Source organism: Ursus arctos, unplaced genomic scaffold, assembly GCF_023065955.2.
Source record: "Ursus arctos isolate Adak ecotype North America unplaced genomic scaffold, UrsArc2.0 scaffold_74, whole genome shotgun sequence".
In the NCBI taxonomy this organism is placed as follows: domain Eukaryota; kingdom Metazoa; phylum Chordata; class Mammalia; order Carnivora; family Ursidae; genus Ursus; species Ursus arctos.
The window spans coordinates 35,717-54,135 of record NW_026623094.1 but is presented as its reverse complement, the minus strand read 5'-3'; the positions used below and the strand labels follow the sequence as shown (position 1 = coordinate 54,135).

General features: G+C 45.4%; 3 pseudogenes; 1 reads left to right on the top strand and 2 right to left on the bottom strand.

Annotated features, from left to right (window-relative positions):
• Positions 1 to 318: 318 nt before the first annotated feature.
• On the bottom strand, positions 319 to 3,482 carry LOC125281564 (heat shock protein beta-1-like; annotated as a pseudogene).
• Positions 3,483 to 4,206: 724 nt separating this feature from the next.
• On the top strand, positions 4,207 to 8,522 carry LOC125281563 (regucalcin-like; annotated as a pseudogene).
• A 3,728-nt stretch (positions 8,523 to 12,250) lies between these two features.
• Positions 12,251 to 12,874, bottom strand: LOC125281561 (60S ribosomal protein L34-like; annotated as a pseudogene).
• Positions 12,875 to 18,419: the final 5,545 nt, after the last annotated feature.

Below are 18,419 nucleotides of genomic sequence, written 5' to 3'. Positions count from 1 at the left end.
CCGCAGGATCATGACCTGAACTGAAGGCAGACACAACTGACTGAGCCACCCAGGTGCCAGGAGAATAGGCAAATTTAAATCCATTCCAAAGCTAGCCAGTCATAGAAGTTTAACGAGCTGTATAACTTTCCAGGTTTTCAATGTATATATAGATTTATATGTTTACATAGAGGAACTCTTAGGGAACATACTAGTTTTTAATCTTTCTTTTTTTATTTGACAATATTTTGAGAACATATTGGCATACATCAAGAGGTATGGATTTACCTTATTCTTTTTAATAGCCTTATGGAGGGGTGGACAGCAGGGCCAAGGCCTTTACTTGCCTCCAGACTGCTCGGACTTCCCAGCTTCTGGGCCCCCATGCTCGAAGGTGACAGGGGTAGTGACTTCTGCCTACTGGGTGGCTGGCTTGGGCATCGGTGCCTCCAGGAAGAGCCTGCCCTCAGGGAACCGAGAGGAGGAGACCAGGGTGGGGTCCACAGCAGGGGACAGCGCCTGTTTTCTAGTGAAGCACCAGGAGATGTAGCCATGCCCATCCTGCCTCTCTCTGTGCTGACGGGTGATCTCCACCACGCAGTCCTTGGTCTTGACCTTCAGCTCCTCGGGGGCGAAGCGGTGGACATCCAGGGAGACCCGCCAGCGGTGGCGGTCTGCGGGATCTGGGAGACACCGCTGCGGAGCTGCGGGCAGAGCGCATGGCTGTAGTCCGGTGCGGCCACCGCAGTGGGCGGGGGGGGGGGGGGGGGGGGGGAGGAAGGGGCCTCGACCGGCCAGCTGCTGTGGCTGAACCACTGCACCCCCTCCTCGGGCAGCCGGGGCAGCCCGAAGGCCTGATCCAAGAGGCGGCTGTGGGCCTGATACCCGTCGCGGAAAGGGTCCCAGCTGGGGCTCCGCAGAAGAGAGAAGGACACTCGGAGCTCCGTCAGCTGGCTCGGCTCCGCGCATCTGGCTAAGGCTTGGAGAAGTTCCAATCTACCCTTGATGGACCTTTATGCTTTTCCACCCAGTTTTTCTATAATAAATTTTCTATACTAAATAAAGCTACAATGAAAATCCTTGTACATCCATCTCTGCTTAGCTGAGCAGATGTTCCCATAGGATACATTTGGAGAAGTGGAATTGCTTGATCAAAGAGTATGCACATTGAAACATTCTGAAACTATTCTTGATTGTATCAGATAATACGCATAGTCATAGAAGGTGAGGGACAGTTTCACCTCACACTGGGCATTTCTTAACCTTTTGTGAATTGTATTCTTCATGTCTTTTGCCCATTTTTCAATTGGGGTGCTCATTTTTTAAATTTGGTTTATATGTCTTCTTTGTGTGTTAAGGATAATACAGCACCAAGATATTGACAAAGTCAACAGTAAGCTCTGATTGATGGGAAGACCAGATACAACATCACTTGCTCTGAATTAAGTATCTAAAATGTATAAAAGGAACTCAGGGGTGTAGGATACCCTACAAGGAGATTAGAAGCATTCTGCAGGACAGATGAGGGATAGAGAAATTCCCATGTCCCTCAAATCCTCTTCCGGGTCACACAGTTGCAGATAATAAATCTCTGTGTGGGTGTCACATCATACCTTCTGAAAACTCAATCGCCCCTCCTCCGAGGCAGTTTTCTGTGCATAAAGCTGGAGCATTTCTGCACCTAGTCTAGTCTGAGCTGACTTCTTGTCAATTTGGGGATGTAATTACATACCACCTGACTACAGTGTGGTACCCCAAAGCCTGGGCCAAGAGCACTTGTTTATTGCTGCATGATTCTTTATACTTTAAAAAACGTAATAGATGAGGAGCCAATGGATAAAAGCAGAGGGGAGGGTGGGACTGGAAGGGCTCTATCTCCCTTAATCCCCATTAGCTCTCCTCAGGCATCCTCTCTTCCCCTCATTATTCAAATAATTGCATAAAATGTATGTTGTTTGCAGTGAAATGTGTATATAAAAACATCTTTGGAAAACTGCAATTTAACTGAACTGTAATACACCATTTAAATGAAAAAGATGTGTGTGCTACGCACTTTGCTAAGCAAAGCCCCTTGTGTCTCTTCTGGGATCTCCACTGGGTGGAGTGGAATAATCTCTCTGAAAGGTGACCTGGGTTCCCCAGTTGGGCTGGGCAAGTCTGGCTCTGGAGCTTGACACTGGTGGAGGGGAGTGTGAGGAGGAGCCCCTTCCCTGACAAACCCTGGGTGCCTCCTAGTGCCTTATCACCTCTCACCAGCTTCATCTGTAAATGACAAAAGGAGGTGGGGAGTATCTGCTTGAAATGATACTGTCGGCACTGGCCTAAAGCCCTGAGCACCCTTGCTGGGCCCCTGATTCCTATGGTGGGGATAAGGGACACAAGGGGTGCCTCGTTCTTGTGATCGATGTGAGTGGACCAGAGTCAGGCAGATACCCTGCCAACCATCCAGGGTTTGAAGCCTTTCCAGTCCATCGCCACTTGTGTTTTGTTTTAGGAAGCTCATTTCAGTTCGACTCTTCTGATGTGGATTTCAACACCATGATAAGTTAACTTCTGAATAGGAAATTTGAAAACAGAGTCTATGTTCCATCTTTAAAATTTTAATGAAATTGTATCTACCAGATATTAAATTGTTTCCCTGCTGCAAAGTTCTGCTTATTAAATTTTACAGACTTTGTGGAGATGAATTGTTCTCCAACGACAAATAGATACAATCTGGTTTTCTACTGGGCCCTGCCCGGACCTGAAGGGAGCCAAGGGAGTCCTCCTCCCCAGCGGCTCCACCTCCAAAAAGAAGACCAGGTCAGCAGGAAACAGCATGGCTAGTCCTTGATGCTCTTTGGCTTATTTTTCCCTACTCTGTACCTTCTGACTAAACTTTTTCATTTTTCAACATATCTGTGCACATGTAGTCACTGAGCCCTGAGAGTGAGAGCTGCGGTGTCTGACCCCGGATCCTGCAACAAGTTGGGACCAGCGCTGGGACTGGAGGCAGAGTCCGGAAAAGCACAGCAAGAGGACAGGATGGCAGTAGTCTTCTGCTCCTGCCAGGAGCTTCCAGCATTTTCTAGTCGTGCGAGTACAAGGGGCCTCACCACCTCCCTGAGCTAAATGCTTCATGGAGACAAAGAGCACCCCAGCATGTTGGTGCTGAAGCCCTGTGTACCCACGTCCATTTTTCCTCACCTGCGGCAGGCCCCCCAGCCCCAGCTCCCTACCTGCCATCACTTGCTGGTACTCCGTGATCCCCTCCCCGCCCTTCCCACTTCTGTGCTGTATGCCCCGGGAATCAGCACCATCACAGCCAGCCTGTCCTGGAATGGCCAAGGCTGCCTTAAGGCTCAAACGTCTCCTCCTTCCCTGAGCCCTGCAGCTGGAAAAGGTGTTGGAGCAATTAATTCCTTATCCATGTGTCTATCTGTCCCACCATGGGCTCGAGGGAGGCAGGAACCATTTCTTGTACTTTTTTGTAACCCCAATGCCCAGCGCATTAGGGCCGGCATGGTACGCCCACTCGTTTTTGTGGTCCGTCTCCCCGTGGGCGCTGTTCCCTCTCTGAGGAGTCACAGTGCCACCCAGTGGCAGGCTGGATGTACTGAGGCTGCTCGCCGAGGGCCCTTCCGCCCCACCCCCTGCTGGTGAGGGTCTTTACTGCAGGCGTTGAAGGTGATCAAAGGTGACTGACTGGTGGATCACCTTCGCGCAGGGCCTTCCTGTACTCCACAGCTACGGTCAAAACGGGGTGCGGCGGCAGAGAAGCATGCCCGCCGCCTTTGGGATCCTTGGGCACAGAGACTTGGCTCCATGCTGCTGTATCTGCCGGAGGCGCATATGGTTCTTCTCCCTGTCCTGCTGTCCTTTCTCCCTTCCCAGGCTATTAAAATGTACTTCCGAGGCTCAGCTGAGCCACCGCCTTCTTCCTTCCCCCCTCACATACACGCCCCCACAGATCTCTAGCTTATGCAGCCTAGATTCAGATCCCAGCTTTGCACAGTATCTGTTTTGAGACTACAGGCAACTCACTTAACTTCACCGGCCTCAGTTTATCTGTAAAAAGGGAATAATAAAACTACTTGCCCCGTTGGGTCGTGAGGGATAAATGAATGCAGACTGGTAAAGTCCATGCAAGTGTAGCGCCTGTTTCGTTTGTGCTTTTGTTCCTCGTCAGTTACACCCCTTGGGGGCAAGGACTGTGTCTGCTCCATTTTACCCTCATGGTGCGGATTAATGGGAAGAACTCAAAAGGCGCTACACCCGCCAAATGCCTGCGGACAGTCAGCCTTTGATTTGGGTCTTAGTGAGCAGGGGTGGCAGGAGAGTTCCCTCATCCTGGTCCTGGCTGTGGTTCTTTCTCAGTGTGTGGCCTTGGACATGTCACACCATCTCTGGGCCTTGAGTAAGTGGAGGGGTTAGGTTATACTGTTACAAGTCCGTTCTGACCCTCCTGGGGGCCAGGCCTTCTGATCTCAGAAGGAGATGCTGTTTTCCCTCCCTGAACTGCCCTTACCCTCAAGCCTTTTCTTTTTTTTTTCCGGATTGGCAAGACTTTCAGTTTTGGGATAAGTCTTCCTCCTGATCAGGGAAACAGATAAGAGCTGTATTCCAAAGAAGGAGTAATTTTGGCTCTGAGAGAGGGAGGAGCAGCTCTGGGACAAAGGGAAGAGACATTCTGCTTCCCCAGGAAGGTTGTACCTATGATAGGGTGAGGCCAGGAGCAGAGACACCTTAGGTCTGAGTTCAGGTGGAGGGAAAAAGGGGTGACCAGCACAGCTGGGTCTAGGACAGAATGGGGCTACCCTGGTGTAGGCAGCCCCTGAGCCTGGGGATGGCTTCTCAGATGGGGAGGAACTGATAAGAAACACTGTAGCAAATACGACAGAAGCTAACCCCGCAGGCAAGGAGGAAAGTCACCTCTGATGAAAGGTGCCAAGATCTGGGGGCAAAAGGGCCCCTGAGCAGCTGAAAATTTTTATTAAACAAACCTATGATTTGTAATACAAACTACAGAAAGTAAAAGTCTAAATACATGTGAATTTTCTAATTCTGAATGGATTCTTCAAAGCGATCTTCTTCAACTAATCAAGACCCATATCTTGAGATCTTAATTTAGGCCATTATATTTTTTGACTTCTGGATCTTCAATTTATGGTTGTTGTTTTTTAAGGTTTTATTTTATTCTATTTTATTTTATTTTTAAAAGATTTTATTTATTCATTCATTCATTCATTCATTCATTTATTTGAGGGACACAGAGAGAGAGAGCATGAGCAGGGGGGAGGGAGAGGAGTCCTCCCCGCTGAGCAGGGGACATGGGGCTCAATCCCAGAACCCCCATGACCTGAGCCAATGGCAGACGCTTAACCAACTGAGCCACCCAGGCGTCCCAAGACTTTATTTTTAAGTAATCTCTCCACCCAACATGGGGCTTGTACTCACAACCTCAAGATCAAGAGTCTTATGCTCTCCTGACCGAGGCAGCCAGGTGCCCCGATTTCTGTTTTGTTTAGTTTCTAATTTTGTATCAAAAATTCAATTTGTATCCTAAGGACCATACTAAGATAGTTGTTTTCTTATTTATGTCTAATGACTCCACAGTCTGGACTATCTGTTGAAAGTCTATTGTCCATTGTTGATGCTGGCTCTTGTTCATATTTTATTTCCTTCCATGTCTGATTATCTTTGACTGTGTGCTGAAAATTGTACTTGAAAAATTCACTGGAGTAATGTTAAGACTAGGATAATATCATCTTCTCGTGGAAAGGGTTTTCACTGACTTTTGCAAATGTGTAGGGGCACGAGCAAACCAGAAACACCTTAAGCATTTCCAGGGCTTGAGATTTTTTCTGAATCATCCGGAGTACTTGAAACTGAGCTGAAGTACAGCAGAAAGCTAGTTTATTTTCGGTGTAGTCTTCCTTCCAGGGTGCAGCCACTCAAGATTACAGTTCTGAGCGTGGAGTGGTTTTCCAGAGTTGACCCTGCCTTGAAAAGCTCTGGATTCCAACTTACATGACCTTAGCTCCCTCAGCGTTTTAGCCACCTCTTCTGATTACAAAAGTGGCCCCCGACTGAGCTCTCCTCTCTGGATTTTCACCTTTTCCGAGCAATTGTCTCTTGCCAATAATTGGCAAGGTGATTCTTGCTATTTGTTAGCTTTTTTCTGTTTTTAGGAAAAAGCTTTTTATATTTCATGTGAATTATTTTAGTTGTCTTCAGTAGGAGGTTAGTTCTGAATTATTTAGTTCACTATTTCTGAAAGTGAGAGTTCTTTACTTGGTTTAAAATTGTGTAATAGCTTGGTATCTCTCTAGAGGATTGAGGAATGCAGGAAGACTTAGCACAGCTGATCTGCAATCATATATTGATACCAAAATACAATGATTTTTTAAAAATTTTAATTCCAGTATAATTAACACATACTTTTATATTAGTTTCAGGTGTACAATATGGTGATTCAACAATTCTAGGGATGCCTGGGGGGCTCAGTCGGTTAAGCATCTGCCTTCAGCTCAGGTCATGATCCCAGGGTCCTGGGATCGAGCCCTGCATCGGGTTCCCTGCTCCGCTGGGAGCCTGCTTCTTCCTCTCCCACTCCCCCTGCTTGTGTTCCCTCTCTCGCTGGCTGTCTCTTTCTGTCAAATAAATAAATAAAATCTTAAAAAAAGGATTTTATTTATTTATTTGACAGAGAGCACAAGCAGGGGAGCAGCAGAGGGAGAGGGAGAAGCAGGCTCCCCACTGAGCAGGGAGTCCGATGCACGGCTCGATCCTAGGACGCCGGGATCATGACCTGAGCCGAAGGCAGACACTTAACCAACTGAGCCACCCAGGAGCCCCAGATCTCTTATTTTTAAGTATTCTCTACACCCACTGTGAGGCTTGAACTTACAACCCTGAGATCAAGAGTCACATGCTCCACTGACCGAGCCAGCCGAGTGCCCTTTAACCGAACTGTACTTAACTGACTTTCTAGATTGACATGTGTTCTCTTTTCCTTCTTTATTTTTTATTTTATTTATTTATTTATTTATTTATTTATTTATTTTAAAGATTTCATTTATTTATTTGACAGAGAGAGAGACAGCCAGCGAGAGAGGGAGCACAAGCAGGGGGAGTGGGAGAGGAAGAAACAGGCTCCCAGAGGAAGAGCCTGACACGGGGCTCGATCCCAGAACTCCAGGACCATGCCCTGAGCCGAAGGCGGACGCTTAGTGACTGAGCCACCCAGGCGCCCCCTCTTTTTCTTCTTTAAAACATATTCACACACACACACACACACACACACACACACACACACACTGACAATGTCCATGGCACACACTGAGTATCCAAGGCTGGTAGGCCACTTTCCAGCATGAGTGCTCAGTTTTGCCTCATTAACCAGCCAAGGGATCCAAATCAAGATAGATGAGAAGGCTGTCAGATAAACTGGTTTGCGGTTCACAAGTGGTTGGCTTTGACTCAGTGTCACATAGCTGTCAGGAGGGAGAGCCAAAGACCAAATTCCAGCTTGACCACGTGGTATTTGACCTTGGTCAAATTACTAACACAGACACCAATATCGAGAATTACTCATTTTCAAAGACTCTTTCAGAGAAGAGTAAATAGTGATCTAGTCCTGAGCTAGCCCTCCGAGGGCCATTAGCACCAAGACGTCCCCCAGGACAACGTCTTCCATTAAGATTGTGTTTTGCCAAAGAGCGGCCAGTGCGGCGAGTCTCCAGTGTGGGACGAGGCGTCCAATTCTCCGCTCTTCGTAGATATTCCTGCACAAAAAGTTTGCCAGTGGTCTTTGCTCGGCATGCGAGTGCAGCAAGTGCCTGTGGATGCCCCCACCCGCTCTGTGGCCCTTCGCCAGTCAGGAGGCTACATTGCCACCATTGGAACAAAGTTCTGTGCTTTGAACTGGAAGATCAGTCAGCAGTCGTCCTGGCCACAGTAGATAAAGACAAGAAAAACAATCGGTTCAATGACGGGCAGGGGCGTCCCGCTGGGAGACAGTTTGCTGGCACCACGGCTGTGGAGACAGCCCGGGCAGTTCTGGAGCAGCACCCGGGGTCCCGTACTCCTTCCTTCCTGACCGCTGCGTGGAAGAGAACTTTGACCGGGTAGACATGTCCAACGGTTTGGATTGGCCCCTGGACCACAACATCTTCTATGACATTGACAGCCTGTCCTGCTCCGTGGGTGCCTTTGACTAGGACCTACAGACAGGAAAGATGTCCTACTGGAGAAAGGAGAACAAACCCCAGGTGGATGTGCACTGTTGCTGAGGGGGGCTCTGGGGGCCGGTTGCAATGGAGGAAGAGTGATTTGTTTGGATCCTGAGACTGGGAAAGACTCCAAACTGTGAAGTTAACTGTTGGTAAAATAGCTTCATTTTGCTTTGGAAGGAAGGACCACTCTGAAATGTCTGTGACCTTCCAGGGTGGAAGGGACATGAGGGTCTTCTGCCGCAGCCTGAAGCTAGTGGAATTTTCAAGATACCTGGTCTGGGGGCGGGGGTGGTCAAAGGAATTCCTTCCTATCCTTATGCAGAATGAGTGGCAGGCCTTCTTTCTTACTGGAGGAAATTAAAAAAAAAAGATTTTATTTATTTGGGAGAGAGAGAGCACAAGCAGGGGGAGTGGCAGAGGGAGAGGGAGAAGCTGACTCCCCACTGAGCAGGAAGCCCAATGTGGGGCTCAATTCCAGGACCCTAAGATGATGACCTGAGCTGAAGGCAGATGCCTAATTGACTGAGCCACCCAGGCACCCCTGGAGGACCTTTTGAAGACATGTAGAAAATTCTAGAGCTAAAATTTCAATCTAGCTACAAAAAGAAAAAGAAAGAAAGAAAGAAAGAAAGAAAGAAAAGAAGAAGAAGAAAGAAAGAAAGAAAGAAAGAAAGAAAGAAAGAAAGAAAGAAAGAAAGAAAGATTATTAGCAGGGTTTTATTTTTATTTACAATTTTTATTATTTTTTAAGATTTTATTTATTTGTCAGAGAGCAAGAGAGAGATATACAGAGTACAAGCAGGGGGAGTGGCAGACAGAGGGAGAAGCAGACTCCCCAATGAGCAGGGAGCCCGATGTTGGACTCAATCCCAGGACCCTGTGACCATGTCCTGAACCGAAGGCAGGTGCTCAACTGACTGAGCCACCCAGGAGTCCCTGTTTACAATTTTTAAGTGGAAGAGCATTTTAGCAAGGGGTGACAGGTGGTTCTGATAACACACGACAACACCTGCTGAGGTATTACAGAAATGTAAAAAATTGTTCAACTGTCAACCAGCCTCTTGATTCTTCGCAAATTGCTAGGAGGGGAGGGCAAGGGACCGTATCTGTCCTGCATTCCATACTTATTATACATAACTAAAGCCTCAAAAAACTAATAAATAATGACCTAGTTAAAAAAAAATACTCTAGTCCTTAAAAGCCTCTCATATTACAGGATATTTTCTAAATTACCTCAGTTTGAAAAACAAACTTTTGAAAACATTTTACTTTATTTTTTAATATGAAGGATGTCATACGTAAAAATAGATTAGTATAATCACCCCTCAAGTACTCATCACACGGCTTGACCAATTATCAACTGTGGCCAATCTTGTTTCCTCTTTACTCTCTGCCCCCCCAATACACACACACACACATGTGCACACAAACTTCCTGTTTCCTCCCCAACTTCTGCTGCTGGATTATTTTATTTTATTTACTTATTTTTTAAAAGATTTTATTTATGGGGCACCTGGGTGGCTCAGTCGTTAAGCGTCTGCCTTCGGCTCAGGGCATGATCCTGGATCCCTAGGATCGAGCCCCGCATCGGGCTCCTCCACTGGAAGCCTGCTTCTTCCTCTCCCACTCCCCCTGCTTGTGTTCCCTCTCTCGCTGGCTGTCTCTCTTGTCAAATAAATAAATAAAATCTTTAAAAAAAAAGATTTTATTTATTTATTTGTCAGAGAGAGAGAGCACAAGCAGGGGGAGCAGCAGGCAGAGGGAGAAGCAGACTCCCCGCTGAGCAAAGAGCCCGATTTGGGAATTGATCCCAGGACCCTGGGATCATGACTTAAGCCAAAGGCAGACACTTAACCGACTGAGCCACCCAGGAGTCCCTGCTGGATTATTTTAAATTAAGTTCTAGACATTGTGCATCTAGAAAAAAAGGACTCTTATTTATTTATTTAATTTATTTTTTAAAAAAGATTTTATTTATTTATTTGACAGAGAGAGAGACAGCCAGTGAGAGAGGGAACACAAGCAGGGGGAGTGGGAGAGGAAGAAGCAGGCTCCCAGCAGATCAGGGAGCCCGATGTGGGGCTCAATCCCAGGACCCTGGGATCACACCCTGAGCCGAAGGCAGACTCCTAATGACTGAGCCACCCAGGCGCCCTGGGAATCTTTTTTTAAAAAAGTTTTTACCTATTTAAGTAATCTCTACACCCCATGTGGGGCTTGAACTCACCACCCCGAGGTCAAGAGTCACATGCTCTTCTGACTGAGCCAGCCAGGCGCCCCAGAAGAGGACTCTCATCTTTGAAAAAATGATCATTTGCTTAAAACATCTAATATCCAGTCGAGGATCAAATTTCCCGGATTATCCCCCAATGTTTGTTTTAGTCACACATTACATTTTGTTGACATGCCTCTTACATTTCTTTTAATCTATCAAAGTTCCCGTCCTTTTTTTTTTTTAACCTAAGCAACCAGGATGGATCCTTTGTCCATTTCCTTAGCAGTTGTGACTGTGTGACAAGTCCCAGGGTCCTTCGCTTTTCCCACCCTTTAGTAGACAGTGCTCTGGGTGTTACACCAGCTTCACACCTCCACTGAGTGGTCAAGCGGGTCCCCATTTCCACTTACGATAAGTGCACCACATGACAACCAATTTCCTTGAGATCTTTCCGATGGTAAGTAGGGAATTGGAATTGTCGAGGCTTTTTGTTCTCAAGAAATGAGTTTTTCAAGAAACCTGTCGGATGACTCACCAAGAGGCTCTAGGGGACATAAAAACACTGGGGTTGTTTCACAACATGAGGAATGGACAAAAGAGACATTTGTAGATTGAGATATTACTTTATAAAATATGCATTTAAAAATATGAATAGCTAAATTAATAAGCTAGATCAACACAGGCATAACTATTTCTTCTACATCTCAAAAGTTTTCCGTTTTCACGATGAATAAAAGCTGGAAAAAATTGAGATATTTTGATAAGGAGTTGCCATGCATTGAGTTATATATGATGCTTTTTCAGTTATGAAAGGAGACTCATTTCCTTGAAGACTCTGACTCCCCTTGTTCTTCCATATTTTATTTTATTTTATTTTATTTTATTTTATTTTATTTTATTTTATTTTACTTTGTGAAGTCACTCCCCTTTCCATTGCTCTCGATTATGTTTCCTACTTCGACCACAGAGAGAACTTTCTGAATATGCTCTGGATTTGGTCCCTGGTTATTGGCTCTCCTCAGGTACCAGTAGGTGTGCCCCCTCTTATCTGAGGTTCTGCTGGCTTCTCGCTGATACACTTCCCCTAGTTTTATGCACACTCCATGATACATGGGAGCGATTGCTCGAGGTCAGGAGATGAGGAAAACACAGCTCCAATGACCTCCAACCTCGGGAGTCGGGGAGTGAATTTCCTTTCCATTACTCCCTTGGCCAGGAGGAATACTCCAGTGGCTTCTACTTGGCAGTTCCTATGACAGTGGACTTACTGTTTAAGGTCACAGCAGCTCCGTGGCAGTCGGGCCATCTGTTCCACCTACACGTTCAGAAACCAGGGACATGATCCTGATGATTGCTGCTTCATTGGGTCTGTTGTTGATTCTGGTCAATGCTTCAATTGTCACCTGATGCTGTCAAGGCCCTGATTGGTGGGCCAAACTGGTGGTCTGAGTATCAAGGAATTAGTTCCATCTTAGGGGGAGGGTCCATTGTAACTGGAAGTTTGGGGGGATTCCTCTTTACCTGGCACAGTTACCTGGCAAAATCACCACAGGTTCCTTGGTGAAAGACTAGGAGGAAGGCGTCTCGTATACATTTGTGCTGTGAAAATTGGTCAGGGGCCTCTTAAGTCTGGAAAGGGTCCTACCTGGGGCTGCAACTCTAGTAAGTTGGGCCTCTGGTCACCAGACCTAGAGCACATGCATAGTTCATATGCAGTGGATGATGCTGTTGGTCAAATATTTCCTGCTCTCTACCTGAGGACACCTGGTTGTTGGCACTTCTTGTCCCCCTTGGGCTTGGATAGGGAACGACCTGGCTACTTCTGTCCAATCAATTCTGATCAGTGGATGTATGCCACTTCAGGACCGGAACATCTAATTGCCAATTTGTTACCTTCCAGAACAATCCATCTGCTCGTAAGCCTGGCCATGTTCAGGATCGTGACTGCTCCATCAGCCTAGATCCCAGAGCGAGAAAGTCAAGTGAAAGGGGCCCAGCAACCAGCAATAGACATACAGCATGAACAAGGAAGAAAGCTTTGTTATTTTATGTCATTAAGATTTTGACATAATCTAGGAGAGTTTGAGGTTTTTTTTTTTTTTTATTACTCAAAAAAGCTTCATTTTTAAATTTAGCTTTCTGACTCTGAGCTTGTGCCTTCAACACTTTTACAACGATTTTCTGCTTCTCAGGAAGGAAAGCACGCTTGATCCTTTCACACACACACTTAGGAACCAATATAAATCCTGTTGACATGTTTTTTTGTTTTAGACAAGCTCATAAAAACCGTAGGCCTCCCAGCACACACTCCTCGAAGTTGGCCTGGATATACACCACATGAAGATTTTCCAACCTTCTTGATACGAAGGGAAATGATTCTATGACCAGGGGTTCAGGACAGCCTAGTTTTGTTAGAGGCTGTCTTGCAGGACAGCTTACGATGGTAGGTCAAACACTGGACCATTCCGACTGACTACAGATGCCGTCCTCAGAAAAGAGTTAGCGTACTCTGACTGACATGGAAACTGATGCTGAGAGATGCTGTGTGTCTTAACAAAACCCTGACTTTTGTGGCTTTGACTTAGGAGTCAACCGATGGGACAAGAAAGCTGTTTTGGAAGCTGTTTCACACTGAAACAATTGAGAAAACCATCACCGACAATTCCTTGGAAGGTAGATCATGAGCCTAGTAAGCTTGTGAGCTGGTAAGCTTGTAGCTCCAGAAGAGTCTAAAAAACCAAATGTTAGTAGCTTGTGTTGGTTGGTATTAATTGTGTATGGCAAGATACTTCGAGAAAGAGACATACTCAGAAAATAATGGACTAATTTATTGTCAGTGCGAATGGAATGGAATAGAGAGGCTTTTGGCAGTTTGTTTCCATCCTGAGGCCTCTCCCTTTGGCTCAAAGATGGACCATCATCTCCCCTTTGTTTCCATGAGGCTTTTCCTCTGTGTGTTTCTGTGTCATAATTGCCTCTTCTTAGATAGACACTAGTCATACTGGACTAGAGTCCACCCCAATGAGCTCATTTACCCTTAATTATCTCTTTTTTTAAGAAGATTTACTTTATTTATTTTAGAGAGAGAGAGTACACATGTGAGCAGGGGGAGGGAGAGAGAAAAGCAGACTCCCCGCTGAGTGCAGAGCCCAACATGGGGCTCAATCTCCTGACCCTGAGATCATGTTCTGAGCTGAAATCAAGAGTTGTATGCTTAACCAACTGAGCCACCCAGGTGTCCCTTAGTTATCTCTTTAAAGACCCTATCTTCAGGGCGCCTGGCTGGCTTAGTTGGGGGAGCATGCGACTCTTGATCTCAAGATTGTGAGTTTGAGTCCGATGTTGGATGTAGAGATTACTTAAATAAATAAAACTTAAAAAAAAAAAATAAAGACCCTGTCTCCAAATATTCTGAGGTCCTGGGAGTTAGGACTTGAACATATGAATTTGGGAGGGATGGCACAATTCAGCCCACAATACCCTCCCACCAAGATGATGGATTAAAAGTACCTGGGATTAAATAGACAGATGGAGATGAGAAGAAAGAACTGTGGGAATGCTATTGCAAATAAAGCTGATTGGAATCAAATTGTTCAGAATGATAATGAGATGTCCCTCCCCATCCATGGTAGTATTCCTGGCCTTAAAGTCTAATCGGATAATAGTATAGCCCTATCAGATTTTTTATGATTAGTGTTTTTATTATTTATTTATTTATTCATTTGAGAGGGGAAGAGGGAAAGGGAGAGAGAATCTTAAGCAGGGCTCACGCCCTGCATGGAGCCCAACATGGGGCTTGATCTCCAGACCCTGAGATCATGACCTGAACCGAAATCAAGAGTCAGACCCTTAACCGACTGAGTCACCCAGGAGCCCTTTTCTTTCTTTCTTTCTTTCTTTCTTTCTTTCTTTCTTTCTTTCTTTCTTTCTTTCTTTCTTTCTTTCTTTCTTTCTTTCTTTCCTTCCTTCCTTCCTTCCTTCCTTCCTTCCTTCCTTCCTTCCTTCTTTCTTTCTTTCTTCTTTCTTTCTTTCTTTATCTATCATCTATCTATTTAAAGTAGGCTCCATGCCCAGTGTGGGGCTAGAATTCACAATCCTGAGATTAAGAGTCACATGCTTTACTGCCTGAGCCAGCCAGGCACCCCTTACCCTTTGCCTTTTAAATTAATTTGATTTAATAATTTTTATTTAGTGTAATTTTTATATGGTCGAGCTTAAGTACTCCCTCTTGCTATTTATTATTTGTCCTATTTATTCTTTGTATCACCTCTCTTGGCTTCTTTTGGGTCAACCAAGCATTTTTTTTTAAGATTTTATTTATTCATTTATTTATTTGTTTATTTGAGAGAATGAGCGCTCAAGTGCTCAAGTCGGGGGAGGGGGATGGGGATGGGGAGGGAGAGAATGTCGAGCTGACTCTGAGCCAAGCTTCCAGTCCACCCCACGGCTCAACCCCAGGACCATGAAGTCACAACCTGAGCTGAAACCAGTAATTGGATACTCAGCCAACTGAGACACCCAGGCGCCCCACCAAGCATAATTTTTAGTATTATATTTAGTATTATATTTCATCTCCTTTTTGGCATTTTACCTAGAGCTCTTTGCACTGTATTTTAGTAGTTGCTCTAAAGATTATAATAGCAAACTTAATCCATCAAGTCACTGAAATTCTGCAATACAGTATTTTGGGTATTGTTTATGTTTAGTTTTAGAATTTGCATTTTGTTTCTTTCTTTAGAATTTCCACACCTCTCTCGAAATTCCCATCTCTTTGCTTTTTACGTTTATCTTTTCCATACATTCTTCAGTGTATTTAGAATACTTATTTTTAAATCCTTGTCTGCTAATTTCAACATCTGTATTATCTGCATGCTCCTCACGACCATTTCCCTCTATATTATGAGTCACATTTTCCCGCTTTTCAGCATGCCAGCAAATTGTTATTGGCTTCTGAATATTGTGGCTAATACAATTTAGAGACTCTAAATCTCATTATCTTCCACTCACAAATGTCAAGTTTTGTTCTTGAAGGAACTTAAACCACAGCCAGATCATTTTGATCCTATGAGTCTTGATTTTAGACTTTGGAGTGGGTCTATTTCAGTTTTTCCCTTTGTCCTAGGGTGTAGTCCTTGGTTCCAGGAAGTGGTCCTTTCTTTTAAGGTGTGGACCTTCTGGGGTTTCAGTGGAAAGCCAGAATGTTTACCAGATTCTAACCTGACAGGATTTGAGCTCAGATTTTTGTTTCTCTAGCATTGGACGACGGTTGAAATTTCTGTTGAGCGTTCGCCTTCCTCTGGATTCCTTGGAGTCCTGCCGTGTACATGGGCAGCGCGGGAGTCAGCCAAGGATTTCAGAGGAGTTCGTACACAGGTCTTGGGGTTCTCCCTCTGGTGCGCCCTTCTTTCCAGGGGTCCCCCCTCCATGTGAGATGCACTGAGGCCCTGGCCTCTGATTCCTCAGCCAGGTATGTTGGCTTCTTTCTGCTTGAGATCTAGCCCCTCCCCCACTCCACCCACACCTAATCCACCCCAGTCTCCCACGGCACAGACAGTGACCTCGGAGAAAAGCTGAGTAAATGGGGATCTCACTCCACATTCTTTCCTTTTTTCAAGGATCATATCCCCTCCAGTTTCTGCCTACTTTTGTGTGCCCTCAAGTGCTCTCAAATAGTTGGTTTTAAGAAATATTTTGTCCAGAATTTGGAATTGTTGGGGCGCCGGGGTGGCACAGCGGTTAAGTGTCTGCCTTCGGCTCAGGGCATGATCCCGGCGTTATGGGATCGAGCCCCACATCAGGCTCCTCCGCTATGAGCCTGTTTCTTCCTCTCCCACTCCCCCTGCTTGTGTTCCCTCTCTCGCTGGCTGTCTCTATCTCTGTCGAATAAATAAATAAAATCTTAAAAAAAAAAAGTACAAACTTAAAAAAAAAAAAGAATTTGGAATTGTTATCAGCGGACAGTTAGTCTGATACAAGCCACCGTTACTAATCAGAGACGGAAGCTTCTGAAGGGTTGTAAGCCTGCTCGTTGCTTTTTAAAAAAAAAAGATTTATTTATATTAGAGGGAGAGAGATAGAGAATGCGCACGCGAGAGCAGGGTGGGGAGGGGCAGAGGGAGAGGGAGAGAAAATCCCAAGCAGACATCTCACCAATGGAGGAGCCCAACCTGGGGCTTGATCTTACGACCTGAGCTGAAACCAAGAAGTGGATGCTCAACCGACCACCCTACCCGGGTGCCCCTAAAAAGATATTCTTGCATAACTTCTTGGTTCGTTTGATTTTGCTATTTTATTACGGCTGACTTTCTTTTAAGACTTTATTTTTAAGTAATCTCTACACCCCCAATGGGGGGCTGGAACCCACAACACAGATCAAGAGTCATAGACTCCACTGACTGAGCCAGCCAGGTGCCCCATGGCTGAATTTTAAAATTTTTAATTTAATTTAATTAATTAGTTAATTAATTAATTTTTGAAGATTTTATTTATTTATTTGTCAGAGAGAGCACAAGCAGGGGGAATGGCAGGCAGAGGGAGAAGCAGACTCCCTGCTGAGCAAGGAGCTGGATGTGGGACTCGATCCCAGGACCTGGGATCATGACCCAAGCCAAAGGCAGACGCTTAACTGACTGAGCCACCCAGGCATCCCAATAGCTGATTTTTTTTAAACCATTAAATCTTTCCTCTAAGATTTGCTCTGAGATTTTTATGCAAGTGACATCTCTTTTTAAAATGGGTTGAAATCACCTATTTAGATGTTTAACAACATCATTTACTGAATAAGCTATCCTTTTCCAGGGTTTGAATGTGTTGCCCTGCCACATATAAATGACTAGATGTGTGGGTCTGTTTCTGGTCTCTTCTCTGGTTTCTGTTCCATTGAGCTGTTTATCCCTCTGGTAGTCCATAGTATCTTATTACAGTAATTTTCTGGTACATATTTTATTTATATCTGGCAAGACAAGGACTTTTCCTTGTTCTCTTTTTTTCTCTTCCCCCCAATTTCTGTGTGCATGTATTTCTTCCTGCAGATGACATTTTATGATCAATCCCTTGGGTCATAAAAACTACGTTTGAGTTTGTTTCTACCGCAGTGGTTCAGGCAGCAAAGCCTCTCCAGTGGGGTTGTCACTGCTCTAAGGCACCTGCTTGCCTTGTTTCCCCGCAGCCGCAGCCTCCGAGGGCCGGGGTCGCTGAAGTTGGACAGACGCGTGGGTCTGGCTAGAGTGGTGGCCCTGAGGCCCAGGTGGCGGTCGGTGGCCTTCCCCGAGGGCTGCTCTCTGCCTGCGGGCGGGAGGGTGTGGAGATGGACGGGAGCCGGACTCCTGGGTCCGTGCACCCGTGGTCCTTGCTCACACGCAGGGTGCCCTCCGGACGCCCAGGCGACGGGCTCCGTGTTAGCGCTGCATCTGGATGGGCGCCCTTTGCTCCCTGGGGGGCCGAAGGCCGGGGGGCTGTGGTGCTTGGCAGCACCAGGGATGCAAGTTGCTGAGCAAGGCTCCCCCCACGCCAGGGGTGGCGGATTCAATTAAAATTGGGACCTAGAGACAAATCCCAACTGTTATTGTTATTGCCTGATATTGTTTATGAGAGTCAAACAGAGAAAATGAGAAAATGAAATAAATGGTATGAACATCTGGTAACGAGAGATGAAGTCATCTATTGCTCAGATAATTGGAAAACAGAGGAGACCTTAGTAAAAAAAATCTGGAATAGGTGAATTTGGGAAGTTTGCTCCATCAACCTAAACATGACAAAATCTATGGCTTTTGTCTCCTCTAGTAACAAGAAACTTCATAAAGTAATTTCAAAAGAAAGTCACCTAACTTATATTTTGACAAACTACAAGATCTCAGTGAAACAAGGAAAATAAAATCTGACCAAATGGAAAAGCCTAACAATGATGGGAAACTAAAAAATAAATGTAATTTTAAAAAAAATCAATATTTTCCATTAAACCCAGTTCCGGCAATCTCAAATAATAAAGATTTTCTTTGGAAGGAGAAGGA